This window comes from Chrysochloris asiatica, unplaced genomic scaffold (genome assembly GCF_000296735.1).
Source record: "Chrysochloris asiatica unplaced genomic scaffold, ChrAsi1.0 scaffold00002, whole genome shotgun sequence".
NCBI classification, from domain to species: domain Eukaryota; kingdom Metazoa; phylum Chordata; class Mammalia; order Afrosoricida; family Chrysochloridae; genus Chrysochloris; species Chrysochloris asiatica.
Window position 1 is genome coordinate 26,486,345 of NW_006408520.1, and position 5,990 is coordinate 26,492,334.

At 37.2% G+C, this 5,990-nt stretch overlaps 1 protein-coding gene across 1 annotated transcript in view; it reads left to right on the top strand.

Annotated features, from left to right (window-relative positions):
- CCBL2 (cysteine conjugate-beta lyase 2) overlaps positions 1-5,990 on the top strand; it is a 109,008-nt gene that overhangs the window by 24,769 nt on the left and 78,249 nt on the right. The gene's annotated exons all lie outside the window — the stretch shown is intronic.

Below are 5,990 nucleotides of genomic sequence, written 5' to 3' on the forward strand. Positions count from 1 at the left end.
AATCATGTTTCCCAACATTCCTTTCTATCCCACTCAAGTGTCTATTTTACAATAGTAGGCAAGGGAAACTAATATTCATAAGGCAGTCAAGGATTTTACTATTATTTATCCTCTTCAAGCTATACCTGAGAACATCATTTGTTACTGAAGCGTAAATTAAACTGACTGGTGCAAAAGTGACCTAAATAATAAGCCTACCAACACTATAACTTTATTTATTGTGTGAATGAATTCTTTTTTTTCATTCATTCATCAGATTTTTGTTTGAAACTGAGCTAGGCATGGTACTAAATGTTGGAAACACCATGAATAAGCTAAAAATAGTACTGTTTCACACAGCTTACAATCAAAGGAGGATACACACAAATAGAAAATTATAATTGTTGTTAGCTACCATCGAGTCAGTTTTGACTCCTGGTGACCCTATATACAACAGAAGCAAAACTGCCTAGTCCTGTGCCAGTCACACGCTTGTTACACTTGAGTCCATTGCTGTTGCTTCTTTGCCAATCCATCTTGTTGAGGGTCTTCTTCTTTTTCACTGACCCTCCACATTACCAATCATGATATCCTTCTACAGGGACTGGTCCCTCCTTCTTCTTCTTGTTAGGTGACTCACAGCAACCCTCTACACAACAGAACAAAACACTGCCGGTCCTGGGCCAACCTCACAACTGTTGCTAGGCCTGAGCCCATCGCTGCCACCACTGCGTCAGTTCTTCTCGTTGGGGTCTTCCTCTTTTTCTCCAACCTTCCACTTTACCAAACATGATATCCTTCTCCAAGGACTAGTCTCTTATGACAATATGTCTGAAGTATGACAGATGAATTCTGGACATCCTGGCTTCAGAGAAACACTCTGGCTGAACTTCTTCCAACACAGATCTGTTTGTTCTTTTGGCATAGCATGGAATTTTTAATATTCTCCTCCAACACCGTAACTCATATGCATCAATTCTTCTACAGTCTTCCTTTTTCACTGTCCAACTTTCACATGCGTATGAGGTTATTGAAAATACCATGGCTTGGTTTGGGTCAGAAACACCTTAGGCCACAAACTGACATCTTTGTTCTTGAACTCTTGTGCAAACTTGTTTATCTAATACAATACTTCATTTGATTTTTTGAGTGCTGCTTCCGTTAGTGTTGATGGCTGATCTGAGCAAAATTAAGTCTTTGACAACATCAATCTTTGCTTCATTTATATGGATGTTGTTTATTGGTCCCATGGTGAAGATTTTTGTTTTCTTTACATTGAGGTACAACCTATATGGAAGGCTGTGTTCTTTGATCTTCATCAGTAAATATGTTAAGTCCTCTCGCTTTTAGCAAGCAAGGTTATATCATCTGCATATCGCAGGTTGTTAGTGAGTCTTCCTCCAATCCTGATGCCACATTTTTCTTCATATAACCCATCTTCTAGGATTATGTGCTCAATACAGATTGAATAAGTATGGAGAAAGAATACAACCCTGGTGCATATTTTTCCTAATTTTAAACCAATCAGTGTTTCCTTAATCTATTCAAACAACTGCCTCTTGGTCTATGTACACATTCCTCCTGAATGAACACAATTAAGTGTCCTGGAATACTCATTTTCTGCAATGTTGTGCATAGCTTGTCATGATCCTTAAAATTGAAAATCTGTGTGTAGTCAATAAAGCACAGGTAAACACCTTTTTTGGTATTCTCTGCTTTCAGTCAAGATCCATATGATGCCAGCAGTGATATCCCTCATTCCATGTCCTCGTCTGAATCTAGTTTGAACCTCTAGCAGTTCTCTGTTAATGTACATTTTAGGTTGTTTTGGGATTATCTTTAGCAAAATTTTACTTGCATGAGATATTAATGATATTGTATAATGATTTCCACGTTCCATTGGATCACCTCTCTTTGGATTGGGCACAAATATGGATCTCTTTCAGCCAGGAGGCTGTCTTCCAAATTTCTTGGCATAGATGAGTGAGTTCCTCCAATGCTTCAACAGTTTATTGAAAGATTTCAATTTTTATTCAATCATTTGTACCTTGTAAACCCCAGCAAAAAGGCAAGAGCCAATTCCAGATGCTATATATCAGAACATGTGTACAGCCAACACCTGTTATAAACAGTCTAAGGGGGAGCTCTGGTAGTGTAGTGGTTACGAATCAGACTGTGAACCGCAAGGTCAGCAGTTTGAAACTACCAGCTGTTCCATGGGAGAAAGATGAGGCTTTCTGCTCCCGTAAAGATTTATAGCCTCGGAAACCCTGTACAGGGTCGCTATGAGTCGGAACCGACTCCACGGCACATAACAACAACAACAACAAGGGGAACCACAGGAACAATGAATAAAGAAGCCCATCTCCTGATCACACCCATTTGGAGACAATTTGGAGTGTGCTTAAGAACACACCATTCATTATACATATATCTAATTAACACAAATATAACAACACTGCAATGTCTAAAAAGCAGCAGAAATTTTCTGCTTATGTGCAGAAGCAAGACAGAGTAGCTTAGACAAATGACCAAGAGGAAAAGCTAGATTTTGTATTAGAGGGTGAGGCTCTGGCATTGGCTGAAGGGGAATTTAGGAGAATGAAATTGAGGTGCATCCAAGTGTTCCACAATAAAGCCAAAGAAAGCAGTCAGAAAGGCACTATAAGAACAGGAAACAAAAATTGAAACAGCCTTGAAAATAATAAAGACCCTTCAGAAAGAGGTCTAGACGATTAATGCCAAAATATCAGAAATGGACAATACACCGAAAGGGCAAAGGAGTAGAATTGAAGAGATAGAAGCCAGAGTCAGTGAGCTTCAAGACAAATTTTTCAGTAGTGCTAAGATAGAAGAACAAGCAGAAAAAATCATTTTAAAAAAATCTAAGATTCATGTGGGACAACATGAAGAGTAATAACTTGAGGCTGATTGGAATTCCTGAACAGGAAGGGACAAAAAATACTGCAGAAGAGATTGTTGAAAAGCTGTTATGGAAGATTAACTTCCCTAAAATCTTGAAGGGCAAGAAAATAAGCATGTAAGAGGCTGAACAAATTCCAGGAAGGATTGACCCCAAAAGAAAATCACCAAGACATATCATAATCAAACTTTCTAAAACCAAAGACAAGGAGAGAATCCTGAAAGCAGCTAGGGAAAAAAGAAATGTCACATACAAAGGAAAGCAAATAAAATTAAGCTGTGATTACTTATCAGAAATCGTGCAGGCAAGAAGACAATAGGGAGATATATACAAACCTCTGAAAGAAAACAACTGCCAACCAAGAATCATATACCCAGCAAAGCTGTAAATCAAATATGAAGGTGAAATCAAAACATTCCAGGATAAACAGAAATTAATGATTTTGTAAAGGCCAAACCAGCACTCCAAAACATACTAAAGGGAGTTCTTTGGACTGAGAATCAACAAGACCAGACAACAACCAGAGACTGACATATTTGGTATCACTGCCTGGACCTCAATCTAGAGGTAGAAGAGTTCAAGGCAAAGCAAAACTACAAAATTGAAATTAGGGGCTTTGGGAGGTCAGTCTATGAGCAGGATGGACACAAAGTGAAAGAAGGGAAAGCCCAGCTGGTGAGGAAGACAAATAGATCTTAAAATAAAATAATCTGCCATAAAAAGATCTCAATAAACTACCAGGTAACCTCAAAGAAACTGGATATATTTCCACATCAAATTAAGAAAACAAAATATCCAAAAAGAGTATGGAAACACTAACATTCTGAACAAATTGACAAGAAAGACACACACAAAAAAGAACTCAGCATAGGAAGACATATGGACCAAAGAAACCAGTTGTTGTTGTTGTTAAGTGCCATTGAGTCGGTTCCGACCCATAGCGACGCTGAACAGGGTTTCCGAGGCTGTAAATCTTTACGGGAGCAGAAAGCCTAATCTTTCTCCCATGGAGCAGCTGGTAGTTTCGAACTGCTGACCTTGTGGTTCACAGCCCAATACGTAACCACTACGCTAAACCAGTAGCACCACAAAGACAAACAACATAATGTCAGCAATTAATCCATACCTATTGATAATCCCACTAAACATCAATGGATTGAATGCACCAGTCAAAGAGAGTGACAGAATGGATAAGAAAGCAAGATCCTACAGTATGCTGTCTCCAAGAGACTCACCTAATGCACAAAGACAAAACAGATTAAAAATTAAAGAATGGAAAAACGTATACCAAGCTGACTGCAATTAAAAACTAGCAGAAGTAGCAATATTAATCTCAGATAAAATGAACTTTAAAGCGATGACCAGCATAAGAGAAAAAGAAGGTCATTATCCCATGGTTAAAGGGTCAGTCGGAGTCCTGTTGTGGTGCTGTGGGTTAATGCATCAGATTGCAAAGTCATTTGAACTGCAAGGTCGGTGGTTCAAGCTCACCAGCTGCTCCTTGAAAACCGTATACAGGGTTGCTATGGGTCAGAATCAACTCAATGGCACTTAACAACAACAACAGTCAGTTGAACAAGATGACTTAACCATAATAAATAGCTATGCTCCTTTCCTAATGAAAGAGCCCCAAATTACATAAAGCAAACCCTAATACAATTAAAAAAGAGATAGACACCTCTACAATAATAGTGGGAGATTTTAATACACCACTTGTGAAAAAGGAGAAAACAATCAGAAAGAAACTCAGCAGAGACAAAGAGGAACTGAACAACTCAATAAACCAACTTGACCTCATAGATGTGTACAGAGCATTCAACCCAACAGCCACACAATACATATTCTTTTCCAGTGCACACAGATCATTCTCCAGAATAGACCATGTGTTGGGCCACAAAGCAAATCTCCATAAATTTTAAAACATCAAAATATTACAATAGAATGTGATCCTTCAAAACTTAGCTTTATCTGAAAAATCCTATTCCTTAGTATTTAATTATGAGTGGAGGAGATGTTTAGGGGAAAACTGCCTATAAATTCGTAAATGGGGCACAGTGATGAAAATAAGGTTGAGATACATGGGTTTAGAAAGACCATATAAGCAGAGGGAAGATCACATATGAAGCTACAGAGATAGGAGAGAATATAAAATATTTGAAAAATTAGAAATAGTTGAGACAGAATTGGGATGTGGGGAGCAGAGAAAGAAATGTGAGAAGAGGTCTGTCTAGACACATAAAGAAAATTATTCAATTCACAATAAATAGTTAAAAATTAAAAAACTAAATTAAATCAGAAAATACAATTTGACCTCAATTATCTAAATATTCTAAATAAAGTTGACACTTGTATCTAAATCAGCTTCTCTAACCCATGTTCACTTTTGTCAATATGAGTCTGTACTTGTATTTTTAGTCACATACTAAATAAATAAAACTTTTTATTAGAAATATAAAAGGGCAATTGTTAAAACAACTTTCTATTATGCTGTGACTTTTTGGTTTTATGACTAGTCTCTACAATAGTATCTTGTTCAGGTGGGAACTTATCCATCATGCTGTTCTGTAAGGCTCTGTAATCTTTGGAGTAATTGCATATGATTTACTTCACTGGAGTATTAAATATTAAACATATGAGAATGAAAAGATATTTCCTTGGCCCTATTATTGGGAATAGAATGAGAACAATGGTCTAGTTAATAACCATATCATTATCTTCCTGTGAGATGGAATTAAACTTACTTTAATATTCTATATAAAATTCTTTGTAAAAATACTGCCAATCATTTTTTTCCACCAGCTTGTTAATGGTGAGCTGAAAGCTAATTCAATATTTTTTAGAGGAAATTTAAACTTATTTTAGAATTAAAGAACTAAAAATTGTTATATTGTATGCTATAATATCTAGGTTGTTGTTGTGAAGTGCCATGGAGTCGGTTCCGACTCATAACAGCACTGTATTGGGTTTCCAGGAATAACTGGTGAGTCTGAACCACTGACCTTGTGGTTCAAACAGACGTTGTGGACCAGTGGCTTATCCTACAGCACCATACCAGTACTCCTTGATCTCTGGATAGACCATAGAAATA